Source organism: Danio rerio, chromosome 1, assembly GCF_052040795.2.
Source record: "Danio rerio strain M-AB ecotype USA chromosome 1, GRCz13ab, whole genome shotgun sequence".
Lineage (NCBI taxonomy): Eukaryota > Metazoa > Chordata > Actinopteri > Cypriniformes > Danionidae > Danio > Danio rerio.
Genome location: NC_141021.1, coordinates 8,277,689 through 8,292,589, shown reverse-complemented (window position 1 = coordinate 8,292,589; position 14,901 = coordinate 8,277,689). Strand labels below are relative to the sequence as shown.

The 14,901-nt window shown below is 34.6% G+C and overlaps 1 protein-coding gene and 1 long non-coding RNA gene across 7 annotated transcripts in view; one reads left to right on the top strand and one right to left on the bottom strand.

Annotated features, from left to right (window-relative positions):
- The window catches only part of LOC147846669 (uncharacterized), a 188,318-nt gene that overhangs the window by 99,732 nt on the left and 73,685 nt on the right, over positions 1–14,901 (bottom strand). For 2 of the 6 annotated variants that reach the window (XR_015476138.1, XR_015476137.1), the window contains one exon: positions 14,254–14,776. The exons of the other annotated variants lie outside the window; for them this stretch is intronic. The gene's annotated coding sequence lies outside the window, so the exon portion shown is untranslated. Of the gene's footprint in view, positions 1–14,253; positions 14,777–14,901 lie in introns of those variants that run through there. 6 annotated transcript variants of the gene reach the window in all.
- On the top strand, positions 10,785–13,621 carry LOC147846670 (uncharacterized). The gene is made up of 6 exons (XR_015476145.1): positions 10,785–10,844; positions 11,166–11,270; positions 12,256–12,382; positions 12,557–12,642; positions 12,939–12,981; positions 13,079–13,621. It is a non-coding gene; the product is annotated as an uncharacterized LOC147846670 (long non-coding RNA).

Genomic DNA, 14,901 nt, shown 5'->3' with positions numbered 1-14,901 from the left:
GCTCGTTTCGCTGTTTGATGTTGCAAACTGATATTTCCTTATTTCATTATTCTACTTGGTCTGTATAGTCATGCAAACATTTGACCGTTTTCTGTCGTTTATTATTTTTAGTCATTTCTCCCATAGGCGACTGAATCGGAAGTTCTAAAACAATCTCGAAAACAGGCGCACTTCAGCATTTTAGAATAAGGTCAATTAATGCACAGCTACACGCAAGGCAGGCGCCGTGGGTCACGCTGATCACTCGATGCAGAAGTATAAACCAGTCTTTAGTTAGTTAGTTAGTTAGTTAGTTAGTTAGTTAGTTAGTTAGTTATGAAGGTCAGGTTAAAAACCATTCATATAAAATGGCAGATATATATTTTAGATTACATATGGACATTTAATTTTTGATCTCTACTCTACAACCTTAAATCATTCAGCCTTTTTAACTTTTAATAGCATTGTAAAATAGTGCACATCCCACCAAAAATCTTTTCTATTTTACATGCAGCTCAACCGATTTGACAGAGCCACTGTAACGTGACAATACCATCATCAGAAACGGTCAGAGGAGTCGATCAGGCATGAGCGATGTACAATATTATCCATTTTTACGATCTGGAAAGCACTTTTCAGGAGCAATATTTGAATGTGAATGTGACACAGAGGCACGCTTAACAGAACTGCTCCCTCAAAGGACGTGACGGGATGAGCCCAACACTATTACTCCAACACCATTCAGCCTTTCCATTTATTCTGTCTCCAAGAGTCAAATTTGCATCTGAAGTAGTCCATAAGATATATTGTTGTAACGAAGCAGGATTATTGATGCGATAACGGCTTGTGCTTGTAGATGTGATGAATGCCTGCAATGAAGGCTAATATAATATAATATGGTATCCGTTCTCACCGCAGGCAGAAGAAGAAAGGAATATCAACGCCTTTCCGAGGAATATCTCAGACACTTCATAGATTATCTTCTGCCGATACAAATGAAAAGGTTTGATTGTGTTGGATCTCATTGCTTTTTTTAAAACATTTTCCTATGGATTTATGATAGATGGAGGCGCTTCATTTGTTCTAGATAAGGCATGGTTATATTTCAGGCATTTCTCCAGGACTTTCTTGTCATTCGTCAAACTCTGAAGCTGGTTCAATCTGGATTTACTGTCTGAATCATTCGTTCAGCCTAAAGGGAGGAATGCCGGCATTTACGAGGAAAATAGTAAAGGCAAAAGGTGCGATGAGTTATTTTCAATTGATTTAAAAAATATCTGCATAAAATGCAACTAGACAGAATGTAAGAAAGAAAGATTTATAATAACGTATCTTTAAGTTCAGATGAGGTGTTTTTATTTTATTTTACCAATTTTGTATAAAATGTACAATGAAAAAAATAAGATTTATTGAATTTCCTATATATATATATATATATATATATATATATATATATATATATATATATATATATATATAGCAAGTGGTTGCAAACCATTTACACTCACCAGCCACTTTACTAGGTACATCTATCCAACTGCATTTTAACGCAAATTTCTAATCAGCCAATCACATGGCGGCAGCTCAATGCATTGAGGCATGTAGACATGGTCAAACTGAGCATCAGAATGGGGAAGAAATGTGGTTTAAGTGACTTTGAACGTGGTTTTCGGTGCCAGACGGGCTGGTCTGAGTATTTCAGAAACTGCTGATCCACTGGGATTTTCATGCATAGCCATCTCTAGGGTTTACAGAGAATGGTCCGAAAAATAAAATATCCAGTGACTGGCAGTTCTGTGGGTGCAAATGCCTTGTTGATGACAGATGTCAGAGGAGCATGGCCAGACTGGTTCCAGCTAATAGAAAGGCAAAAGTAACTCAAAAAAAACACTTGTTACAACCAAGGTGTGCAGAAGAGCATTTCTGAACACACAACACATCCAACCTTGAGGCAGATGGGCTACAGCAGCAGAAGAGCACACTCCTGCCACTCCTGTCAGCTAAGAACAAGAAACTGAGGCTACAATTGGCACAGGCTCATCAAAATTGGACAGTAGAAGATTGGAGAAACGTTGCCTAGTCTGATGAGTCTCAATTTCTGCTGCGATATTCGAATGGTAGGGTCAGAATTTGGCATCAACAACTTAAAAACATGGATCCATCCTGCCTTGTATCAACGGTTCAGGATGCTGATGGTCATGCAATGGTGTGGGGGATATTTTCTTAGCACACTTTGGCCCCGTTAGTACCAAATGAGCATTGTGTCAACACCACAGCCTACCTGAGTATTGCTTACCATGTCCATCCCTTTATGAGCACAGTGTACCCATCTTCTGATGGCTATTTCCAGCAGGATAACATGCCATGTCATAAAGCACGAATCATCTCAGACTGGTTTCTTGAACATCACAATGGAGTTCACTGTACTCAAATGGCCTTCACAGTCACCAGAGCTCAATCCAATAGGCCACCTTTTGGATGTGGTGGAATGGGAGATTCGTATCATGGATGTGCAGCTGCCAAATCTGCAGTACATGCATGATGCTATCATGTCAATATAGACCAAAATCTCTGAGGAACATTTTCAGTACCTTGCTGAATCAATGCCATGAAGGATTAGGGCAGTTCTGAAGGCAAAAGGGAGTCCAACCTGGTACTAGTAAGGTGTACCTAATAAAGTAGCTGGTGAGTGTATATGGGCTGAGTTTAAACAAACTAATTAAATTTAGTAACGTTCAACTTAACATATTTGTTTAAACACAGCCCAAATAAATAGTTTGTAACCACTTAAAAACAAAAAACCCGTGAACATGGTAAAAATAATAATAATAATAATAATAATAATAAATAACTGGTTAAAATGTACAGTAACAGAAAAAAATGACAAAATGGTTTGTCTTCAGCTCTTGTAAGGGTTTAGCATGCCTCACTGACCTTGTGACAGCAGTAGTGGAAATGTCCCGATGTCCTGACAGCAATTTTGTAGGCTTGGCCTCCCTTCTGCTTGGCGTCTCATTTCCACACAACTAATTTCCACCCTTTGTTCACACTACAATGCATCATTCAAACGAGTCATAATTACCCGGGCAATCAAAAGTGCATTTCAACTCCACTGATATTTCTCTATTTATAGGATGTTCATATTTCAAAGACCTGAATCGCAAAACAGCTTACAGTCCACATGTAATTAGAATTAATGCGGCTGATCTAAATCGGCCCTCATTTACTCTTCGACTGAGATACATTTGTCAACGGTGCAACACAAAACTTGACCCATCTGTTCATTTGCCCGGCTCTCGTGATGAGATTCGCGTCAGCTCCAGTTTTATTGCCGTTTATGCCACACCGAGTCAGAGGAAATGGACTTTTCAATGACCTTGCAGAATCATTGCACTTTCGGCTCATCGCTCACTGTGTATAGTAATCATTATTGTGCGTTTTCCATTTTCTGGGAATTGAACCAATGACCATCTTTCATAGTGTTTCTCGTTTTACTTTTTGTAGGGTGAACATTAAATATGCACCACTTTTAGCTGATTTGTATATTTCTTTTTAACCAAAACCGTGCGATGGCTCAGTGGTTAGCACTGTTGCTTCACAACAAGAAGGTCCCTGGTTCAAGTCCCTACTGGGCCAAATGACATTTCTGTGTGGAGTTTGCATGTTCTCCCCATTTCAGCTAAAGGCACAGCTAAACAATTAGCTGGGTGGAGGGGGGTGCACATTTATTCTGAAAGTTATTTCCCTGAAACATCCTTCTACAATGTATTACTTGGATCTATTTAAGCAGTTAAGACTCATTGCACTTTGGAGACTTCTATAGAAACTTGGGCAGGAAAATAATTGGACAGCTTGGGGTTGCAATCACCTGCTGTTATTGGCTACGATTCAGTAGCTGGAGGAGCTATTAGAGTGAATGGGGAGACCACGTAACAGAACACAAACTGAACTGGGCCACTTTATCTTGAGCACGCTTTTAAGGTAACTATACACTATGAGCCATGATAGTCAAGTCTACTGGATGCAGATAACGGAGGCATTCAAGCTGGTTTAGCACTTTAGCACTCAGTCTTTGTAGATAGTATTTAATGAACTATGCTGTGCAGATTCTACTGGGATGTTATAATTTCCAGTGATCTCGTATATATATATATATATATATATATATATATATATATATATATATATATATATATATATATATATATATATATATATATATAGTAGCATTTTCAAGAAATGCTAAAATGATAGTACTGCCACAACAGTGAAAAAAATAATAATTGAAACAAATAATTGACAACTTTTAGTCAAACTTTTTTTTTTGACTACCTACCGGCCACTTTATTAGGTACACCAGTCCAACTGCTCTTTAATGCAAATTTCTAATCAGCCAATCACATAGCAGATGAGTCTCGATTTCCTCTGCAACATTCATTAACAACATGAAAGCATGGATCCATCCTGCCTTTTATCAATGGTTCAGGCTGGTGGTGGTGGTGGTGGTGGTGTAATGGTGTGGGGGATATTTTCTTGGCACACTTTGGGCCCATTAATACCAATTAAGCATTTTGTCAATGCCACAGCCTCCAAGAGAATTGTTGCTGTCCATCCCTTCATGACCGCAGTGTTCCAGCAGGATAACGATCCATGTCATGTCAAGCAGGATTCATCTCTGACTGATTTCTTGAACATGACAATGAATTCACTGTACTCAAATGGCCTCCACAGTCACCAGAACTCAATCCAATAGAGCACATTTGGGATGTGTTGAAAAAGGAGACTGAAAAATCTGCAGTTGCTGCATGATGCTATCATGTTGACATGGACCAAAATCTGAGGAATATTTCCAGTACTTTGTTAAATCTATGACACAAAGGATTGAGGCAATTCTAAAGGCAAAAGAGGTCCAACCCGGTAATAGTAAGGTGTACCTAATAAAGTGGCCGGTTTGTTGAAAGACTTTTCAAGTGCTTCTGTTAATAAGTTAATAGGATTAGAATCAGAAAGAGCTTTATTGCCTAGAATGTTCACACATAAAATGAATTTTATTTCGTGACAGCTCCTACAATGCAACAGAATTAGAGACAGGACAAGAAACAGAAAATTAATATATTTTTAAAAGGTAAAGTAAGTAGTGAATGCAAATATGCATTTGACAAGTTTATGTTCAGTTCCATTACTATACATGTTATATGTGCAACTGTATGTGCAAATTGGCATGTAAAGTATGTTGTTACAAATAAGTAAGTGCATACCTGTATAAAAAGTAGTGATGTTTGTTTCACAAGTACTGTCATAAAGTGTTTATGGATTGCCTAATATTGACACATTTGCAGTATTATTGCCATTGATTCTGTACTTTTCTCTTGAAAAATTGTTTTTTTTTCTTGAAAGATTTTTTTTTTTAGGTTACCATTGTGGTGATATACATTTGCACAGGAATGCATATATTTGTACCACTGAAAAATCTACTTTTCCAGCTGTTTGGACTGACATGTGTAGGTATAGTGTATAGACTGTTATATGGGGGTGATATAAACACACCCTGTCTTTTTTTTTTAGTTTAACAACATAAAAACGATGGACCAATTAGAGAGGCTATGAGATCGACCACAACCTGATGTAGGAGTGTGGTCTCCCCGCCCACCAATATTGATTGACAGGCACGCATCACCATATCCTCAGTTTGTTGTTTCACATCCGCCATTTTCAGTGTGCGAGTCAAAGCGATGTCACCAAAGGAACACCCTTGCTCTATTTTTACATGCAAGGCTCATTGGGCTCAACACAAGATCGATGTTCACCACATGATCACTCTCATTGCAGCCATTGTTTGTAACTTTAGTTGGGTTTGCAAAGGTGTACTCTTTTTTTTTTTGCAAACGCAGCATCCAGCCACAACTCAGGACATTGTTTATATTTCTGCCATGCCACAGAACGCCATCTGAATAGATTCATTTTAAATAACATGCGAATGTGCATGTCTAGTGTGCCGTGTCGCGGCGCATCCGACTTGTGATGCCCTTTAGTTATAGCCTCAGTCAAAGTTAATCCAATGTGCGTGGTTAGAAGAGCAAGCTCGGAACTTTAAACTAGCACACAGTTGGCTGTAAAACTAAAAAAAGACACAAATTATTTTGTAGTCTCTGCTTGGTCTGTGTTTGAGTTGTACATGTACGACTGAATGCTGGTCCTCTCACTTATGTTGCTTCTCTCTGTCTGCCTGTATGTTGCCATACACAAAGTGGGGAAGATCTTGGCTCCGCCCCCCTTGTTAAGTTGGGCGGGAAGTTGAAACTAATTTTCATGTGAAGCAACACACCCCTAAAACATTGAGCTGTGTACACGCCCCCAACATAACACTCATTAACACATTACAATATACAAATCTGAATTGTGTTTTGAACTGAACCTAAACTGGCACACTCAGAACAGCCATAATATTAATATTAAATCTTAAAAAGGGGAAACTAGGTGCACTTTAAATAGCTCCTATTGAAATAATAATTTATTCACTGCTACATTTCCTCTTCTAATTTTCCACAGTCTCTCAGCAGATCTGAAATTATTTATAATTCTTTCCATAGTTCCAGCAAAATCAAATGTTTTTTTTTTTCTTTAGTGCTTCAGTGAGAGTGCTGACATTTTAGATGATGTGTAGAAAAGAGATTATAAGGAAGCAGAGGGAATAATGGGAAAGTCTATCTTATTCGCTAGATCTTAGATATTTTGACATTCGGGTCAAAAGCCGGTCAGCCTTAACTCTGAAAGCTTTAGATAAATGTCAGGTCCTATAATAAAATGCAGAGCTGCGATATTAACTCTTCTGCTCAATGAATTTACAATTTCTCCTGCTTGACTTTCTATCAAGGTGTGTGATTATTCACCGAGTTGAGAATTAATGATAGACTTGATGAAAATACTATGTAAACATGTCTGTTAGGTTTTTAAGTAAAATATTTAAAATTGTTGGGATGGGTTACAAAGATTGTCGACCATCTGGATCAACTGCCTTAACCAACTCTTGATCAGCAACCATTAAACAGACCCTCCAGGATTTTGCGATTCCATGATCGCTGAATTTAATGAAAATTAAAGCATATAGCGCTAAAAAAATTTAACTTTTTTAAAATTGCTGCATTTTTTCCTGTATATTTGGGACACTTGGGATATTGTTCCCAGCACACCACAGAGTACCATCTGCATAGATTTACATTCAAAAACATTATTGCAAACTGACTGTGCTTATCCGATGTACAAAGCCTCAAGTTATCAATACAAACGTCCTTATCCGGTGTGTAATGTGACATCACAACACCTATTCAAAGTCTGTTTGAACTAGGCCACATAAGTTTGCTAAACTTCTACATATTTTATATAAGCATCCTTTTGTCATATGCCCTTTTCTTTCTCTCTTACTCCGTCACACACAAACACAGACACAAGCGCACACACACACACATGCATACATTTAAATTCATAAACAATATTTTACTCAATATAATAATATATAATGCAAAACTTGCCACCTAATAATTTTTAGTCACAATTTTTTTTTTTTTTTTTTCACAAAATCCTTATTGTACATATTGGCAAATAGTCAGCACAACATTTTTATGTTGCTTTAACTTATTTTAGTAAGTTAATCAGGTTTCAACTCAACTTTTAAAGTTACAAAGTTAAACTTAATATTTCAGTCAGTTTGATTGATGTATGTTGAGATGACTAGAAACATTCAATTAATTTGCAGTATAAACTCCTTCGGCACCATGTCTGAGTCCACTAGATCTTTCAAAGGTGTTGTGCTGCATCAAACGCGTGAATAGTGCCACAGGATGTCTGTTCACATCTTTGCATTGAGTTAACATGTAAATCACTCGTGCTTGACGCTTCATCCCCATCTGGTGTGAATGTACCATCACTGTCTCTCTCATTGCATTGTCCATCCATCTCAGTTTGCACATCATTTCAGTTGAGCTTTTTTCTTGTGCATGCTTGTTTAAATGTGATATTTTCATGCCACATTTTCCTTTAAATAAAACACATTTTAAATAAATAATAATAATAAATAAATATTGTTTACACTGTATAGTTTAATTTTGTGAAGCCTAAATGCAAATGTTGTCCTTAAAATAATTTAATTTATTTTCTATGTGTATGTGTTTGCGTCAAAGTCACATAATATATTTTTGTTTTTTAATTTTTTTTGTGGAATATTTTTAATCATACCATTTATACATCATATTTATTGCACTGTTTCACATTTATTAATATGATTAGTTTGTGTATGTGTGTGTGTGTGTGTGTGTGTGTGTGTGTGTGTGTGTGTGTGTGTGTGTGTGTGCGTGAGCATGTGTGTGTTTATTTTAGTGTTTTAAATTAAATTATATTAAATATAAAAAATAATAAAATACTTTACACTATTTATTAATGGCATATAATAAGAGAGAGAGAATAACATAAAAATGTAATTAAATAAAAAAAATGCATTAAATTAAAACAATAAAAATACAATTACATTAAATACAAATTAAAATAAATAGAAATGCAATTAAACAAATTAAATTAAAAAATCTATAATATTAAATGGATAAAATTAAATAAAATAAAAATGCAATTAAATACCAATTAAGTAAAAAAAATATTGTATTAAACAAAGATAATAAAGTAAAATTTAATTAAATTAAAAACAAATTAAATCAAAATATTAAAATGCAATTACATTAAATATAAACAATACAAAATAAATAAAAAATTATTAATTAAAATAAATGCAATTCAATTAAATACAAATTAAATTTAAAATTCAGTTATATTAAATAAAAAATAAATGAAATAAAATAACTTATTTACTTTATTTAATATTGGCATTTATTGGTGACTAAATATATAATAATAATAATAATAATAATAATAATTATTATTATTATTATTATTATTATTATTATTAATAAAATAATAATAATAATAGACCATAATAATTGAATTATTATTAATAATAATAATAATAATAGACATTCTATTTTAATTTAGCTGAACAACTGTACATATTTTAATTTAATTTTGTAGTCTTGTTAAAAGCCTCAAACCAACCCATGTCCCTATGCATGCTTACACCACAGTATACTTCCTATTATTGATCTTATTACAAAGGCAAATTGACAAAAGATTCTTCCTCGACTCCCACATGCTAAATCGTTCCACATCTCGCCGATGTTCATAAATGAACTTGACGGGAGGTCGTCATTTTTGCATTGTGCCTAGTCTTTTAATACCCATCAAAGGGAAATTAATTTGCTCAAAAGCTCAGGCAGGATTTCCTCTTTTTTTATATGCCGCCTGCCTTTTTTCACACAAAAGGATAAGATGCATTAATGGCTGTATGCACCATAGATTTCTAATTCTTTTTAAGCAGACACAGAGGATAAATAATGTGTGGTCTGAGTGTCTGGGGGCTTATTGTAATCAACATCCCTATTGATCGTCTTCCCAGGCTCCCAGAGTAATCTATTTTAAGTACACTCTCAGTAGCGCCCACATCAGGTCTTCCCTTATCCTATTGTACTTTATTTGGCTGGACTCCAAACTGGACTGGAAACATGATAAGAAAATGGGGAAAATTATGATTTTTACTATGTTCTCAAATTAATACTTATATGCTAACTAAGATATATTACTAATATGCTCTCTCGCTCTCTATCTTTTATCTTGCACTGTGAGCTGGACTGCGTCGTGTTATATTTGTACACCAACAAATTCAAAAGCAGAGGAATGGATGTGTGGCTGCTATTTCATTCATTAAAATACATTTGTGAATGTAGTGTAAAAAAAAAAAGAATGTAGCATATTATGGCCATAACACAATCTCATGTACTCTGCCCCTTTGTCTTCATGGCTTATTAATCTCTGCAGTTTTTTTTTCTACTAGCAGTGGAAAGTCTGATACAACACAATGGCTATAGTAAAAATGGACCAATTGAAAACTTCTGTGTATATGAATATTTTTTGTGGTTTTGGTCTGCCTTATCAAATCGGGTGGCTTGGAAAAGAAGAGAAATATTGGGAGGTAAAACACTTAAAGGGATAGTATATGCCTCCTAACCCAACCCCAAACATAAAAAAAATAAAATAAAATTAATTAAATAAAATAAAAAACATAAAAAAAATGCAATTCAATTAAATAAAATAAAATATTATAAATCAAATAAAATTAAATACAATCAAGTGCAATTAAACACAAATAAAATATAATTAAATATAAATAAAATTAAATAAATACAATTGAATAAAAAATGCTAATAAATACAAATAACACAATTGAATACAAATTAAATTAAATCAAAATGCAATGCAATTTAATCCAATGCAATAGAATAATAAAATAAAATAATAAAATACAAATAATACATAATAAATAATTCAAATACAATTAAATACAAGAGAATAAAAAATAAATACAAATAATGTTAATAAAATGCAAAGAAAATGTTCAAAAAATGCAAATTAAATACAAATAATATAAATAAAATTAAAAATGCAGTAAAACAATACAAATCAAAAAATGAAATACAATCAATTGAAATGAAATACAATTTAAATACAATTTAAATGTACACAGCAAATTCATCAGAGTTAAATTCTCGGTGTTGAAGCATTTCAGAGTAAAGTGTTGACGTTAAAGAGTTAGATTTTGATAAATGAATATAATAAGAGTTAGAATTGATTTTATTCAGTGCGAAATCAAGGAGTTATCTTTTCTACACTTGGTGGAGTTATTTCCAACATCCGGGAATTCATGCAGCCCCAGTCACTAAAGAATTTTCCAGACGCCATTTTCCATCTGAGGTTTAGAACAGCAACTGGTGAGTCAAACTACCTAAATGTTAGTATTTTTACTGACTTTCTTTAAGGAAATACAGTTGTAAACATATTGTTAAGTTAATAACTTTAGAATAGAGTGACAATTTTAAACTTCTGCGGTTCATTCATGGTCGTTTGTGTAACTATCTTAACTGCATTACTATTGACTTCTTTTCAAGAATGTTTTTATATATGCTCACGCATACATAGTGCATAAAAACATCAAATGTACATGTTCAACACATTTCTGTCACGCTTAATGCTATTTTGTGCGTTGTTACCCATCTGTAAAATAAAATCGACACTTCTCCTTTAATTTGAAGCAAACTAGCGAGGGAATCCCCGGAGCAGCCTAGCCTACTCTGCCCGGATGCTAACGGCAACACAGGACGGTTTCCATGAGCTCTGGAGTTTCTAAAACATATCTGGTGAGTAAATGAACATGCTTACTTGTAAAAGGCTTCCTGACTGAAACATATGATTGTTTGTTATTCGTGTACGTTAATTTGGTTATTTTAAACACCGCGGCCCTTTTAAACTGGTTCATTCGTGGCCGTCCATATAACGTTAACGTTAGTCCATAGACTCGCGTGATAACGTAAGTTAACAGTTACGCTTGAATTATATTAAGTGTTGACAACCATTAAAGTCGGAATGTTAACATTAATGTCTTTAAATGACCGCGTTTGCACTTTCTCAGACATTTGACGTTACAGAAGTCTCCCGGAAGTTGCGGGACTAACGTTAACGTTATCCAGCAAATGCACAGAGACTCCCAGATGCCTAAGTAGATGCCCGCAAATGAATGATAATCTCCTGGAAATCGCGCGTCTCCCGCCCGGTCATTAAACACTTTGCACACCCCTCTCCACCGCATCCCTCCCAGCTCTTCAGGTACGTCGCACGCAAGTCACCCCCACCGCTCTTTCGGTACGTCGCGCGCAACTCATCTCATTGCTCTTCAGGTTCTCATCTCTCCCGCTAACGTTCCCTTCCACAAATCAACTCTGTATCCCCCGAAAATGACTTTTCCCAACTCGGGATGTCTGACGTTAGTAAGTTAGGCTATTTCTGTAGTCAGGAACATCTTAGTCAAGCTTTTTCTCCCGCATGATATTGTGCTTAAAACTATAGGCTAAACTTAGCATGTACTGTACACAACATTTCCTTTTTATTAAAGACAATTTAGTGCGTTGTAAACAGCCACCTGTCTGTAAAATTAATCAACTGATTCATATTTGAGCAGCCTAATGATGATACAAGTTTGATTTGTAGATTTATTATCAATAATCAACATCTGAATCAAAAGATATCTGAAAAAGTGTGAGGCATACTTTGTGATGTTCATCTCTCTCTTTTATCTGAAGGTTATGCATATGTGTTTGATACTAATGTGTTGTTGTTTTTTAACAGCCACAGTTCTCTATACAATAACACAAGACCCTGTGACGGTGGCTGATTAGAGACGGATGGTGTATTTCCAGAGTTGGTGAAATGACCAAGCACACCTTCTTGGTCATATGTGGTGATAATAATGAAGGTATGTTTGATAAAGTTCTGTATTTGTTTCACAATAAGCTGAGAGGGTATTAGAGCATTAGAGAATAACAAATGACATGACGGTGATAAGTTTTGTATTGTGGGTGAACTGTTACTTAAATAATGTTTTGCTCTGCTTTGCACTTTTCCTCTTCTGCTTATCCTAATATTTTAGATTCTATTTGGACCTGAAACATCTGCTAGACTCCAGGAAAGGTGGCGTCAATACTGGACCTGAAAGGGCCTAACAAGTTGAATCTGGTAAAGAAACATGCACGCACACACACATGCACGCACACGCTTACAGAAAACTGTAAGTTTATGAATATTTTTTACACTGTGGCCAATATTTTGGGGAAATCAGCATCACTAAATGATATAAAAGATTTTAAGCTCCTCTAAATGTTGCTCCAAGTGTTGTGTTAAATTCAGGATTCTGGACAGACAGCTGCCTGTTTTTCCAGTTCTAGTCATAGTGGTTAACCTAATTGTTTTTGGAGATCCAACAGTGATGTATGTGTTTTTTCTACTTTTCCATATCCTGTCACCTCAACCAGCTGGGAGAGTCAAGTTGTGGATCATCATGTAGATTTTCAAAAGGTGAGTTTAGATTTCTTGAATGTTTTATTTACTTTAAATGTTCTTTTAAATATATCATAGAATTTGATTGCAATTTGTTTTCAAACATTTTTCTTAGTCATGCTGGAGTCTTGAAGAGTTCTTAGATGAGCATCACCCTATATCCGTGCATCAGGAACCACCAGACGAGTGATCAGCAGCTGCTACATCGTCATGGATATAAAGGACATCCTGTGGCTGGGAAGCACTTCATTCACAGGACATGCTTGATGAGATTTCCTAGCTCCAGTTTGTTTTCACACAAGTTTACAGCATTTGTACCTTCATTTAAACTGCTGTGTTTGATATGGAGGACCAAGGAAACACCAGAAGTGAAAGATTTGCACGCCAAGTTGTTTAAAATGTAATTTCACAAGAAAACTATGAGTTCAGAAGAAAACTATGAGTGACGCTATATTGAACTTTCAAATTGCTCTGATGAAACATCAAGTTTGGACCAAAGGACTGAAACAGCCTTTTTGAGCACTGGTCATACATATTTTGTTGATACTGTCTGTACTAATAAAACATTTAAAGCATATTTGACATTGTTGCATTTTAAAAACTGAATGAATTGTTGAAGTGGTGAATGTTTTCAAATAAAATGTTTTTTATTTTGTAATTTACAGTCTATTTGACTTTTTTACCATTTTTACACTCAAGAGAGTTGAATAAAATAACAATATATTACACCAGGCGGTGTTAAATATAGTTACATATTTTAACTCTGCCCAGAGTTAAAATTAACCCTTTCTTCGGTGTCAATGTGCCAACCCTTTTGAAAGTGTTGATTTAAGTCTGTTTTGAGTGGACCCCATGAGACACTTTCAAAGGGTTGAAATTAACACCCATAGAGTTGTTTTGGGTCCCCATATTTTGCTGTGTAATTACATTTTAAATTTAAATGTAATTAAATACAAAAAATAATTTAAAAAACAATTCAAATAAAATAATATAAATACAATTAAATAAAAACAAATACAAATAACACAAATAAATACAAATTGAATTAAATTAAAAATGCAATTACATACAAAAATTGCAGCTTAATTAAATTAAATTAAATTAAATTAAATTTCTCACTTCCAGCCCAAGATGTAGGTAACTTTGTCTACTGAAGCTTTTTAGCTGGAAATGTGATTCTTAGTTATTCAAAAAATCTATCCGGACAATTCATGGATCACATCCTTGTTTCACTTCATAAGACCTTAATGTGAGTGTCAATAAACACTTAATAACATTTATTTTCAAAGCTTGTTTTTTTTTTTTTTTTTTTTTTTTTTTGTGCATGTAGATACTTTATGAAGAGTGAACAAATAGGCATTGGATTAGGTTGGTATTTACTGTATTTAAACACTTTAATTTACTTAAATAACATTTTGATTGTGACTGCTGAATGTATATCTATGAGCATCATATGAAAGACTTATTCATTGTATAACGGTCTCTTTTTCTCCCTCTCTCTATTCTCTGTGGATTTTCATTTGTGTCTTTGCTCACTGATGTATATAATTAACATTAACATGCTGGCTGGACATCAATTTTCTCACTGCCTAATTATCTTGAAAATAGATGAAATTACACACTAGAACTCAAATAATTTTGTAACTAGCTTTGGAACAATACACTGTTCAGAGCCAGACGTCATCCTTCCTGAAGTTTGGGTATAGTATGCTGAATCCTGTCAAATCATAATGCTCTTAAAGGGCCAGTTCAAATTCTGCCATCATTCTTTGTCATCTTCCGCTTGTTTCAAACCTGTTTCAGTTTCTTTCTACTGTTGAACACAAAACAAGATCATCGGAAAATGTAAGAAAGCAGCAGTTATAAATATCTTAACTGAAACATGAAGAGAAGGGTGGGACATAGTGTAGCCCCTCCCCTTTTTTTAAAACCAGCCAA